Here is a 14787-nt window from a genome sequence, read left to right as displayed (position 1 = left end):
GAGGTTCGAGTCCTCCCTCGGGTATGGGTGTGTATGTTGTCCGTAGCGTAAGTTAGTTTACGTTAGATTAAGTAGAGTGTAAGCCTAGGGGCTCATGACCTCAGCAGTTTGGTCCCATAGCAACTTTCCACCGCCATCATCATCACCATAACCATAATTTATTACATTAACGCGCCTGTAATGCATACAGCAGGAAAAACTAAAGAAATTACTACACTAAAAAAATGCAAAACACAGCACTCAATAAAAAAATTATAAAACAAAACATTACAAAAAGCACAAAAAAATCCGGAGAAGTGTTGGTAGGATTCACGTACCGAGGGTTCCGTACAAACATACGCAGACAGTTCATACATCCTGAGAATCGAGAATTTCCGTTATTTTTACCAGTTATTGACAGCGATTCTGACAAGATATCAAAATATGTGACATAAATGGCACTGACATAGAAGCTTAAATGTCTTACACTGCTAACATAGCGTTGACTTTAGTATGAGACATAAATTTCAACTTCATACGTCTTCCCATTTCTGAGAAAAAGGGGTCTCAGCAGTTGGAGAGACGGACGGACAGCCGGACAACAAAGTGATCGGCTGAGGTAGGGAACCCTAAACAGGAGATCGGTCGGAACAGAGCAGATGTCTGTTGCAGATGCTAGTCCCTCCATCTGCTACTTCTGTCGACTCCACTTCTCTATGATTTGTTATAACGAGTGTGTCAGAACTCTCCATTACATAATATATCTAACTTAACGCTATTCTTTGCACTGTATAAGCGTTCAGATATTGATAGTAACAATCTGAGGGCGAAACATAGGAGCGCGATTGTAAGCATTGTTGTGAGGCAAGGTCTGTCTGCGAGAGTGGAAGAGTAGTGTCGGTCGAGAGCTCAGAGACAGAAGGCGTGCTACGCTGCCCTCACGTCGGTGATGGCAGATCCTACCACACTCAAGACCTGATTCCATTTATATAGCCAGGAGAGATCTAGATGGCTTAACAACGCTTGAAGATGGAATTAAAGGTAAAATTCGCAAGCATAGCGCGAAAGCAATTGCAGGGTTAGGCTCGTGATTGTTAGTCCGAGTATGCAATAATCCCTTGTTTTGCTTGTCAATGAAAGAAGCCTCCTTGTCCTCCAAATAATAATATTATTCTCCACATCTAAATAATATACTGTGGTTGCTAAATGTTAATGCACTTTTGAAATTGAAATAATTTGTTAATCTGGCACTAGACATTATTTACACATATGTCATTTGTCATTGTCGTTATTAATACTTGCTCATGATGATTCTGAAGTTTTCAAGTAGACTTAATTAATGAAATCGCTTCTCAAAAATTATTCAGTAGTTAACAGGACCCAAGCAAACTCCTTTTTATTAAATTCATTCTTTGTAACAATAAGCTTTAGCCGCTGCTGCTGCATGCTGCTGCGAATTGCTGTAAATTCCTTGGAAAAAGGCAGTCATCTAAAGAGGTGAATGTCAAAACAGAGACACTGACACACCGCAACATGGCATGTACTCTAACCCAGTAAATTCCGTTGCACAAGACAGATTCTGTATCACATGCAAATTCATATTCAAATACGCAGTCAGATAGCTCATCCAAATGTTAGTTTTAAGTTTATCATGTAACGATCTGTTTAGGGCTTAAATGACAGAGAAACTGACAATCATACAACACGCACACAGTGTTGTGTAGGTTAGATTCCGTTTCCTGATAGCTCATGTTGCTTATCGAGCCCAATTTCCCAGACGAACATAGACAATATTGGCTGCAGCTGCGTTACATATTGGTTGCATATACGTTACACTGTTAATACTCGATCCTTCCATCGTGTCCCTGGACACACCCCCTGGGCGCTTTCCAGTAGGCTGAGAAAGAAGAATATGTTATGGGAGGGATCTTTGCAGCCAGACCATTATATCTCCTTGTACCCTAATATTTGGCCAATGTCTGATTTTCCAAACAGCTGGTAGAGATTTTCATTTGTTCTTCGTTTCCATTTACCTTCCACGGTAATGTAGTCGGGTTCATAGGTCTTTCGAGGTACATTACTCTCGAAGGCACAGATTGCTTCTTCAATTGTTGCTGATCTCGCCCACGTTTCAAAACCATATAAAAGTACCGGTCATGTTTAGCTGGATCTTATTCTTTTGTAATATCAGTCATAACATGAATAAATTTTTCAGGCTAAACGACATACGATTAGCGTTTGATATTCGTTGATGCATCTCTTCTGTCACTTCACTGTTATTATTCTTTGTGGAATCCATGTACCTGAATTCATGCTTTATTCGGCTTTATGGAATCCAGGTACTTAAATTCATGAAGTCGTTCAAAGGTAGGCCCAACAACAACAATGGAGCGAAGGAGAACTTGATGGTATGATAAAACGGAATGTTTGGTTTTATCATCTTTCACCACCAGCATAGGTTTCGTTGAATTGTGAAGAAATCAAGAAGCATCAGCGCGTACTTGCCCCAATTGTGCTCTATCTTTTTATTTTTATATACGTCCGCGTGCTTAGCTAGGTGGTAACGTGATTGGCTTCCATGCAAGTGGGCCCATGTTCGATTCTCGGCCGGGTTGCAGATTTTCTTCGCTCGTGGCCTGGGTGTTGTGTTGTCCTCATCATCTTGCAAATGGTGTCCAAGTAGCCGAAAGATTTCCAGTCAATGATCGCTTCAGTTAGACCAAAGGACCCAGTCTATTTCATGTAAACATAACCCACACCATAATGGGACCACACCAGCTTGCACAGTGCCTTGTCGACAGCCTGGGTCCATGACTTCGTGCGGTCTGCAGCACACTCGAACCTTACCTTGATATTGTGGATCTCGGAGTATTAAATTCCTTAACGATTCCCGTCACGTGGGAAACCCATTCACATGAGTCACCTGAGTACAAATGATAGCTCCACCAATGCACTGCCCTCTTACACCTTGTGAACGCTATACTACCGCCATGTGTATATGTGCATATCCCTACCCCCTGACTTTTCTCACCACAGTGCAAAGCTTTGATGCCGTATGCTGTCATTAGTGATGGAAACTTCACGTACATGCAGTACACTGAGCTCGCCACAAAGCCATTTTGTTTGCAAGTGGAAGCACGTTTTGCATATTTATGGATACAGACGGAGAAATTTTGACTCATGCAGAGGAGCCTCGGCTGTCTTTCTTTCTGCGAAATATCCATGAATGGAACTGGAAAGAGGGGCAGATGCTACTGGGATGGCTGGATGCTTCATGTGCTATGGCCTGTAGAGAAAAACGCAGATATCTTACTCGTCATTTTATTATTAGCAGGCTGAAGAGAAAGAATCACGGAAAAAATGATAACTTCTATGCAAGTTAATAGTGACGATGATGAGATCGTCATGATAGTAAGTACAGTGAGTGATGGTGTGTCACCAGATACAAACAAATAGAAAATATCTTACGAGAAAATTATCGTTTGTGACTAGTACATATGCCATTCTAGTCCACTTAATGATGTTATACATATGGCGTTATGTTATCGTAAAGTGGTTATTATGTCACGTGCGTGAGTTGTGTGGATATGGGGGGTGGGCAATGATGTCACGATCCATGAAGACAGTGTTGGAATTTAAAAAAAATTCAAGATGGCGACACTAGAACATTTACACTAGCGTGAATTTAAAAAAATTCTGAGATGGCAGAACTCGCACAGTTGTCCTAAGTTTAAAATGGCAGTTTACCAATCATGACAACGAAACATCCTAGTATTTTACTCGCTATAAACACGAAACAGCAATCAGGCTCCAGTATTTTAGCAGCCATTGAAACGAAAAGGCTGATCAGAATATAGCATTAGAGCTGCTTTCTTGAACGTGTCCAAAATTAACGAAACGATGTGAATTAAACAGAGTGGCGCCATGTTAAAAAATACCCGGTGACCTGAATTATTTATCAGAAATGTGTAAATATTGATAATACTGGTGCAGCTTACAGAATTTTCACTTCTAAAATGTTTGTCAAAAGTAAATAAACTTCGTCAGCAGCGCGCACACACACACACACACACACACACACACACACACACACACACATACATATATATCACACACACACACACACACACACACACACACACACACACACACACACACACATATATATATATATATATATATATATATATATATATAGAGAGAGAGAGAGAGAGAGAGAGAGAGAGAGAATGTTAACATCAAGTGTCACAGTACTATTTTCATGCCTAGAACATCTAATAAGATGTCGGTGGTTTGGTTGCTTTAGTGTTTTGGAATAACGTAGCTTCGTACCGAAAATAAATTAATTCAAAATTAAATCACTCAACTTAGGATCCACTCATTTTATACAGTTCATATTTTGCAATGAACTTTACAATCTCTATATTGTGTTGGAACTATTTTGCACTGAAGTACAATAATACCTAGGTAATAGACACACGAATATTAAATCGGTCATCCATTTACTCCCACACACTCAATTCACAAGCAAGTGGTAGTCCGGAAAGGAGTATTGGAGAGTATGCATTCTGTATCTGCTCTAGTTTCCATGAAAATGAATGGGAGACTGTAGTCTCTGAATCACCCTCGTATATCGTCACAACGTATAACTATATTTTTCTTCCTTGATAATGTTATGTCACTAATTAATTTACTTTAGTGGAAAAATTGAATTTGCAATTCACAAATAAGATTCTTCCTTAAATACCACCTTGAACGCTTCTGAAATTTACAAAATATTATAGTGCAACTAACTAAAACCTGTTAATTAGTTTACTTCTAGTTCTAACATGTTTACTCTCCTGAAGTATCGCTAGCTACAGTGTGTCATCCCGGTTATTAGCTCCTTTTTGTTCTTTATTAAGCCTTTTTTTACCATTCAGTCCACCTCTGAAATATATGTAGGCTGTAGGAGAGCACAGCCCTTTTTAGCCAATAGTTGAGGTTTGTGCTGGTGTGACACCATTTATTTAGGACAATTGGGTGCTTATTCAGTCAAAATCGCGGCATTTGTCTAACGAGTGAGGGAAAAACCTCTGAACCGATAAAGCTCTGTTTGGGATTGGTTGACTGTGTATTCAGATTATCTCAATAGTCTTGATAAGGTTATGTTGTGATCTTGGAATTTTGCCGATGTAGCCTAATTCTGTAGGAGAAAAACTTGTAAATCTAGTCGATCTAGAAAATATTGTCTTCTTCTATAGGACTTCATTGAAGTAATTTTGTTCAGTAAATTGTTCTTGCTGTATCAGGTTGCTACATCAACCCAAATCCTTGTAGGTGTTCTTGATCTCTTCACTGTTTCATTGATTTCTTCATTTTCCAGAGGATTCTGTTGTAGCAATTTCGACACTGCATATTTCAATTTCGGAAGATTAAACTTTGAGGGATCGTGCTGAAGAATGATTTTGTAAGTCCATTGTTACGTAGTCTGTTGAGCCCGAACCTGGTGATTCGTTCCTTTATTCTGCCTAGCATGTTTCTAGTTTTAAGTGTTTCGTAAAGGGAACTTGTTGGGAAGTTATAGCGTAGATCTCAGGTTATTTTAAGCATCCTCCGTTCAGCAAACAATTGTTTTCGGCATAAAAGTTTTCTGGGTATGGTACCGCGTCATATTGTATAACACTACTGTTGTGTAAAACCAACGTTTCGACCACCGTTGCAGCGGCCTTCTTCTGGGTTTACTGGTGACCCAGAAGAAAGCCGATGCAACCATGGCCGAAACGTTGGTTTTCTAGAGCATAGTTTTATACAATATGACGTAGTACCATACCCAAAACATTTATGTCGACTGACTCTGGCCGCGGAAGCCTACGCAAGAATTTTTTTCGTTTGGTTAGATGGCATAATCCATGCATGAGATCCATATTCGTGAATAGGTCGAATAAATATTTTGTGTGTAAGAAGAGCAACATGTTCAGTATTTCAAGAGACGTACTAAACTGAGTCGGCTTTCAGCTTGTTTTAATCTTTTCAGTCTTGTTTTTTTTGTCAATTTAAGAGTTCAGCCAGAGACATTCCAAAATAGTTGGTTGTGGAGTAATTTCTTGTCCTCAAAGTCGAATGTTGTGTTTGTGGGGGTCCTGTTGTTGGCGATTAGTGAAATTTCTATGTCTGAATAGGATAAGTTGACTCTTGGTTGGATAAGGCTGCACTCACCATTTACTGAACCAGGTTACAAGTTTTCTGATGTAGCTGTTAGCTCGTTCATTGATTGCATTGCAGGTGGATACATAACACCAGTAAATGGGGTCATCCGCGTACAGAGCTATGCCTTCATTCCACCACTTGTGTCTTGGGATGTCAGCTGTGTAAATCGTATATAACAGTGGGGAGATGATGGCACCCTGAGGGACTCCCACTCTGGGTGTGAAGTAGGACGATTTTTGATCCCCAATTCATACTTGTCCTTTTCTATTAATTTCCTTTTCTATTAATTCTACTATTTCTGGCGGGAAGTTGTGTTTTAGCATTTTGTGAAGAAGTCACACATGCCATTTCTTACCAACGGCGCTATCTGCGTCCAGAAAGGGCGCAGCAGTCACATCTGCTAAGCTGCACGCTTCTGCTACTTTACCAGTTAGTCTTAATAATGGATCAGCGGTGGTGGGACTGTTTCTGAAACCAGTTTGTTCGTATCGTTGTCTTCTGCAAACCGTTGGACTCTGTTAATTATTATTTCAAGGTTTTGCCAGTTATTGGAGAGGTCCGTAAGAGTTAGGGTTGGTTTTTGGTTTTCCAGGTTTAGGAATCATTACAATATGCACATCTTTTCTATTCGGATAGTACTGATTTTCGAGTTTACACAGCATAAGGTAAAGGGTTTAGTGTTTGAGCATGCCCTTGTGGTACAAATAGTTTGAACTCGTCCAGTGCCGTCATTTTCAGGATTGTGTTTTGCCGCTTAGTATGGCAGAGGGAACCTGACATTCTATCATTTCTTTCAGTAGTGGATGATCGGCTGGTGTTATATTTTTGTACAGAAATGAATAAAGTTCCCTAGTAATAATTTCCTAGTGGTTGTCATCAAATTTGGGGTACTCTGCGTGATTGTGTATTTTTTCAAGTAAATGGCGGAACATTTCAGCCTTCACCCTTTCGGCCGTCGTGATGTGATCGTGGATCCGTAAAGGCGGATCTTCGGTGACGGTTTTGCCTACGATTTTCTTGAATTCATTTCAAAACAGAGTGGCTTTATGTGTGACAAACCCTTGTGACTCACGTTCCCATCTATTTGCTTTTCATTGGCGAACCTCTGACTTAACTTGAATGTTAAGACGGTTCCATTCCGTTTTAGCCCTTTCATTAGCTCGTCGTTTAATCTGTTTACATAATTTTCTTTTTTCTTTGATTAGGATAAGGATAGGTGTAGAAAGCCTGTCATTATGCTCTATGATGGTTTTCTTTGGTGCATTGTTAGTGATAGCAGATTGCATCGTTTGCACGATTAGCTGTTTACAGTTATCAATGTCTTCTGTAGTATTAGTTGCTGTCGTATTGCCCATTTTACTCAAAACATTTCTGACGATTTCTAACTTCAGGGTTTGGAATCTGAAAATTTTCCTGTTTTTGCCGAAGCATTTGGTTACGGCGGTTCCAAAAACCGTAATATTTTGTTCTCGAACCAGTTTTTCTAGAGATTTTTTGTAGCACAGAAACCATTTGCGTTCGCACAGCATATATACACACATCAAAAAAGGTTTGTATCACAACGGTTCCGAGAATACCGGAACCTGTACAGAAAATTGGAATAGAGATCAACATAAACACCATTTTCGCCCTTTTGATTCCTCATGAAAACCACACATAGCATGTTTTACCATACAGCGAGGCCTTCAGAGGTGATGGTCCAGATTGCTGTACACACCGGTACCTCTAATACCCAGTAACACGTCCTCATGCATTGATGCATGCCTGTATTCGTCGTGTCATACTACCCATAAGTTCTTCAAGGCACTGTTGCTCCAGATTGCCCCACTCCTCAACGGCGATTCGGCGTAGATCCCTCGTAGTCGTTGGTGGATCGCGTCGTCGATAAACAGCCCTTTTTAATCTATTACAGGCATGTTCGATAGGTTTCATATCTGGAAAACATGCTGGCCACTCTAGTCGAGCGATGTCGTTATCCTGAAGGAAGTCATTCACAAGATGTGCTCGATGGGGGTGCGATTTGTCGTCAATGAAGACGAATGCCTCGCCAGTGTGCTTCCGATATGGTTGCATTATCGGTCGGAGGATGGCATTCACGTATCGTAGAGCCGTTACGGCGGCTTCCGTTACCACCAGTGGCGTACGTCGACCCCACATAATGCCACCACAAAACAGCAGGGAATTTTCACCTTGCTGCACTTGCTGGACATTGTGTCTAAGGCGTTCAGCCTGACCGGGTTGACCCCAAACACGTACCTGACGATTATCTGGTTGAAGGCATATGTGACACTCATCGGTGAAGAGAACGTGATGCCAATCCTGAGCAGTCCATTCGGCATGTTGTTGGGCTCACCTGTACCGTGCTGCATGTTGTCATGGTTGTAAAGAAGGACCTCGCCATCAACGTGGAGAGTGAAGTTGTGCATCATGTAGCCTATTGCGCACAGTTTGAGTCGTAACACGACGTTCTTTGGCTGAGCGAAAAGCATTATTCATCATGGTGGTGTTGCTGTCATGGTTCCTCCGAACCATAATCCATAGGTAGCGGTCTTCCATGTCCGAACAACATCGCTTTGATTCACTCCGAGACGCCTGGACACTTCCCTTGTTGAGAGCCCTTCCTGGCAGGAAGTAACACTGCGGACGCGATCGAACCGCGGTATTGACCGTTTAGGCATGGTTGAACTACAGACAACATGAGCCGTGTACCTCCTTGCAGGTGGAATGACTGTAACCGATCGGCTGTCGGACCCCCTCCGTGTAATAGGCGCTGCTCATGCATGGTTGTTTACATCTTTGGGCGGGTTTAGTGACATCTCTGAAGATCAAAGGGACTGTGTCTGTGACGGAATATCCACAGTCAACGTCTATCTTCAATATTTATGGAAACTGGGGTGATGCAAAACTGTTTTTGATATGTGTAGTTGCAGTATCGTTTCTGGAGGTGAATGTGAGAAGACCACCAAATTTGTAGAAGAGGAGTAGTAGGTTAGACTTGGGCAGATGTGTCTGGAGGGTTACTGATGTTGTGCCAGACGTGTGTAATTTCCATATCCCGTCGGAGGAACTTCCTGGAAATCGTTTCGGTAGTGTGGGATACGTTCCGGGAGAACGTTGAGTAGCGCAGTGGCCGGCCGGTGTGGCCGAGCGGTTCTAGGCGCTTCAGTCTGGAACCGCGCGACCGCTACGGTCGCAGGTTCGAATCCTGCCTCGGGCATGGATGTGTGTGATGTCCTTAGGTTAGTTAGGTTTAAGTAGCTCTAAGTTCTAGGGGACTGATGACCTCAGAAGTTAAGTCCCATAGTGCTCAGAGCCATTTAAATCATTTTTAGCGCAGTGGTGAACACACGCAGAAAGTATTCAGTTTGTGAGCATTCCTGCATGGGGTCAGTTTAGATCGGTGTTTTCCCTTTAGAATGTAATTTGCAGTTGAAAATCAAGGAAGATCCGCTCATTTTCCACATCTGGGTTCGTTGCGACAGTTTTCGGATGTGTGCTAAAGCTGTTGCATTTTTTTAGCTTTATATGTGTTACGGAGATAACAGATTGGATGGTTCAACCTTATATGGCATGCAGAGCATCCTGAAGTGGTGTGCAAGAGGGTGTTAGGTTTTTTGTTTGGCGCGTAGGGCGTTTATTCTGCATGGTGGAGATGGGATGATCGAGTAGCACGAGAGGTCTGCCCACGTTTCGTAGTTCTGGGTCTGCCTTAGCCGCGACCGACTGCGAGCTGGCTGTCCTCGGAGAGAGGCCGGTCCTACGGGATGCCTCAGCTGTCCGGCACCGGGTCTAGTTTCGGGGCTGCTTGAGCTGGCTCTGGTTCGCCCTAGCATCTGCTGGGTGGGGACGGGATGATTTGGTGACGTGCGAGGGCTGCTCGCGTAATCTGGTTCTGTCTCGGCCTCAGCAAGCGCTGTGTGACTGTCCTCGGGCGGGGCCTTATCCTGCAGTGTGTCTTGCTTATCCATCCCTACGTGTGGCTCCCGTTTGCCTTGATGGAACACGACGTTGTAGTAAAACCAAGTAATTACATCAACTGTCCAGTTTATTTCGCCTGAGAGTAAATAAATATTTTTATGTATATAAGAGAAGAATATGAATAAAGTGGGAATTAGTGAAGTGCGATGGCAGAAAAAATAGAATAGCTGCTCATAACGGTTCAGGGCTATAAACACGAAATGAAATAGGGACAATGCAGGAGTAGATCCAATAATGAACAAGAAGATAGGAATGCAGGTAAGCTACTGCAGACAGGGTAATGAACGCATTATCGTATCCAACATAGATGCGAAGCCAACATCTACCACACTTGTGCAAGTTTTATGCCATCTAGCTCCGCAGATGATGAAGACACACATGATGAGATAAAATAAATTATTCATATAGTTAAGGGAGACGAAAATTTGATCTGATGGAGACTAGAATTCGATAGTAGGAAAAGAAAGAGAAGGAAAGATAGCAGGAGGATAAGAACTGAGGAAAAGGAGTGAAAGAAGAAGCCAGCTGGTAGAGTTTTGTACTGAGCATAACCTAATACCGCTAACACTTGGCTCAAGAGGCATGAAAGAAAGTAGTATATGTGGAAGAGACCTAGAGACATTGAAAGATTTCAGCTTAATTCTGTAATAGTAAGCCAGAGATTTCGGAACAACTTTAAATAGTAACACATTTACAGGGACAGATGTGTACTGTGACCACAATGTATTGCGTATTAACTATAGATTAAAACCGAGAAATTTGCAAAAAGTTTGGGAATTGAGAAGATGGGACCTGAATAAGTTGAAAGAACCAAAAGTTGTTGAGAAACTCAGTGCAAGCATTAGGAAAAGTTTGACTGAAAGATGGGAAAGTAATACAGCTGAAGATGAATAGGTTGCTGTGAGAGATGAAACAATGAAGGCAGCAGAGGATCAATTTGGTAAAAAGACAAAGTTTCGTAGAAATGATTCGATATCACAGGAGAAAATGAATTTAATTGACAAGAGGAGAGAATATAGAAATGCACCGACTGAAGCAGACAAAAGTGAATACAGACGTCTAAAAATGAGACTGACAGGAAGTGCAAAACTGCTAAGCAGAAATGGCTAAAGAGCAAATCCAAAGCTACAGAAGCATGTATAACTAGGGGAATATAGATACCGCACATAAGAAGATAAAGAGGCCTTTGGAGAAAACAAAAGCAGCTATATGAATTTCAAGAGCTCAAATGGAGGCCAGTGCTAAGCACTAAAGGGAAAAGTGGAAGAAGGAATTAGTATATGGAGGGGCCATACAAGAAATGCAATAGTAATAAACGTAGATGAAGGTAAGATAGGAGCTATGATACTGAGATAAGAATTTGACAGAGCACAAAAGACGTGGGCTCCAGAATGGACGACATTCCCTTAGTGCTACTGATATTCTTGGGAGAGCCTTGGGAGAGCCAGCCACAACAAGGCTATTTTCCACCTGGTGTGCAAGAAGTATGAGACAGGCGAAATACTCTCACAGTTCAAGAAGAATCCAGTAGTTCAAAACTGGCTCAAATGGCTCAAATGGCTCTGAGAACTATGGGACTTAACTTCTGAGGTCATCAGTCCCCTAGGACTTAGAACTACTTAAACCTAACTAACCTAAGGACATCACACACATCCATGCCCGAGGCAGGATTCGAACCTGCGACCGTAGCGGTCACGCGGTTCCAGAGTGTAGCGCCCAGAACCTCTCGGCCATCCCGGCCGGCCTCCAGTAGTTCCAATTCGAATGAAAATGCGTACTGACAGATGTATTAACAAACTATCAGTTTAATAAGTCGTAGTTGCGAAATAGTGACATGAATTATTTACAGAAGATTTGGAAAAACTGGCTGAAGTCAACCTCAGTGAAGATCAGTATGGGTTCCGCAGAGATATATGAACACTCGAGAAACACTGACCCTACTGCTACTCGTAGAAGATAGGATAAGGAGGGGTAAAGCTAAGTTTACACCATTTGTAGTCTTAGAGAAATCTTTTGACAATGTTTACTGGAATGCACTTTGAAATTCTGAAGGAAGTAGAGGTGAAGTATAGGAAGCGGAAGGTGATTTACAACTTGTACAGAAACCAGTTACAAGAATCGAATAGTGATTAAGAAGGGAGGGAGACAGGGCTATAGCTAACACCTGATATTATTCAGTCTCTACAATGAACAGGCAGGAAAGGAAACCAAAGAAAAATTTGGAGAGGGAATTAAAGTTCATGAAGCAGAAATAAAAACTTCGAGATTTGCCGACGACATTGTGATCCTGTTAAAGATAGAAAAGGACTTCGAATAGCAATTTAACGAAGTGGATAATGTCCTGAGAGGAGAAAATAAGATGAATGTCAACAAAAGCAAAATAATACTGATGGATTGGAGTCGAATTAATTCAGGCGATGGTGAGGGAATTAGATGAGGAAGCTAGACGCTAAAAGTAGTGGGTGAGTTTTGCTATTTGGGCAGTAAAATAGCTAATTATTGCCGAAGTAGAGAGGATATAAAATGTAGAATGGCAATGGCAAGGAAAACGTTTCTCGATAAGAGAAATTTGTTAACATTGAATACAGATTTAAGTTTCAGAAAGTTTTTTTCTGTAGGTATTTTTCTGGAGTACAGACTTGTATGGAAGTGAAACATGGCCGATAAACAATTCAGGTAAGGAGAGAAACAAACTTTTGAAATGTGTTACTAGATGGGTAGATCACGTTACTAATGAGGAAGTTCTGAATGTAACTGGGGAGAAAGGAAACAGGTTGACTAAAAGAATGTGTCGATGGCAGGACACATACTGAGGCTTAAAAGTATCATCAGTTTAATATTGGAGGTAAGGGTGTGTGTGGGGAGGGGCGGGGCTTAAAAATCGTAGAGAGAGACCAAGAGATGAATACAGTAAACAGATACAGGAGGATGTATATTGCAGTTGTTATTCGCAGATGTAGAGGCTTACTCAGGATAGAATAGCATGGAGGACTGGAGTTTTAGGGCTGAAGATCAGAACTACACAACAGCAATAACAACAACTGGAGATGAATGCCCTTAAACCATGTTTAAGGGCATTCTACGACTCGTGACACTGTTTTGCCCACTTTTGCTGTAAATGTTTTATGATGGAAAAAGATATTTGCAAACAAGTTGTCTGCCTCTTGACATACGAAGACAGCGAGTGATGCTGCAGCATCTACCAAGGCTGATTTTGCTAAGATCCCATTGAGCATTTCTTGATTTTATGCGAATATACACTAAAATAATTATTGACGCTCTTGTGCGACAAATTGGCTTGTATCAACGGAGTTTTTGAAAAGGACAGATAAATTCGAGGCAGCGTAGGAAGCCATATCCAGGTGAGAGTAATATTTAAAATTTACCCACAATCGCTGAATTTCAGTCGTAATGGATTACTATTCTTCCTACTTTTACCAAACAAAAGGGCAATAAAGGAATTAGAAGTGTTTTGTGGTTTAGTAATCAGTCATTACTCACTGTGATACACTAAAATCCATATTATTCGTCATTTAAAGCTTGCACATCAGCTCCTCTATGTTCATAAATCGCTTTCAGAATCTCAACAACTTCGACCACTGGGGAACACACATTCTTTACTATACCATTATACACCTTCTCCGGTTACTGTTAGTACCTGAGTCGTTCAGATGTAGACGCTTCATATATTCGACGTTCAGAAAATCTCATGCTAACCCTCTTTTTTTCTGCCTTCTCCTTCTACCTTTCTTCAACTGTCCTTTCCTCTGATTTTCCCCAGGAATTAATCTCTCTGGGCACAGCTCTCACACAGTCTAAAATATACATGAACAGCAGTGACATACATACAAGCAATATTCAAGATATTCTGCCCAATTGTTAATCATGTGATTATTGTTACAACAGGTTTAGGAACAGCATTATCCTATTTTTTCAAGTGTTCAAAACAAGGAACCCACATAAAACAATCCTCCTTATACCGCCAGACATATCTGGATTATAGACGTCCTGAGTTATAGCTTACCTTAAACAAAAAAATGTATGCCGTTAGGCCTCGTCACAACTTACAATAGCAATAGTCAACCAACTATTACCAGCTACAACCTCTGTAGTTGTACAAGAAAAATTAATCTTAGCTCCTACAAAAGTAATAGGTCCATTTAGTAGCTCTTCTTGTGCTACATTATTAGGAGTAAGAGTAAATGTATCCACAGTCTTGAACACAGGCATTCTTGATCTTCTTGTATATCTTCTCCTCCTGTACGGCATGGCTGTGTGCTCAGTGCGGCTCCCTCGAGTCGAATGAGCGTGCAGCTGCCTGTACTGCTGAAGTTCCCTCTGATAAGCGCCGCCACACTGGGCGCGGCAGGAAGTCGCGCGCAAAAAATCCAATATGGCGGCCGGAAGCAGACCCTTTCCAGCGGATCGCGCTTAGTTAAAACTTTAGCGCGATCCTCCGAGCTCTAGCGGCGGCCGAGCGAAACTCGTTCAAGGTCATCCGCCAATATGGCGGTGCACATAGCCATAAGGAGGATATCGCTAAAGTGTGCCCAGAAATGCCCTTTAGACACTTCTGCCCTGAGATCGCCGACACACTCCTGTTTCAAGGCACAATAAAACTTTATCTCTTCAAAATTTGAT

At 41.6% G+C, this 14787-nt stretch overlaps 1 protein-coding gene across 1 annotated transcript in view; it reads left to right on the top strand.

Moving 5' to 3' along the window:
• LOC124545123 (fatty acyl-CoA reductase wat-like) overlaps positions 1 to 14787 on the top strand; it is a 261169-nt gene that overhangs the window by 117606 nt on the left and 128776 nt on the right. The gene's annotated exons all lie outside the window — the stretch shown is intronic.

The sequence above is a fragment of the Schistocerca americana genome, chromosome 8 (genome assembly GCF_021461395.2).
Source record: "Schistocerca americana isolate TAMUIC-IGC-003095 chromosome 8, iqSchAmer2.1, whole genome shotgun sequence".
In the NCBI taxonomy this organism is placed as follows: domain Eukaryota; kingdom Metazoa; phylum Arthropoda; class Insecta; order Orthoptera; family Acrididae; genus Schistocerca; species Schistocerca americana.
The sequence above is the reverse complement of the archived record's forward strand: the minus strand, read 5'-3'. Positions and strand labels throughout refer to the sequence as shown.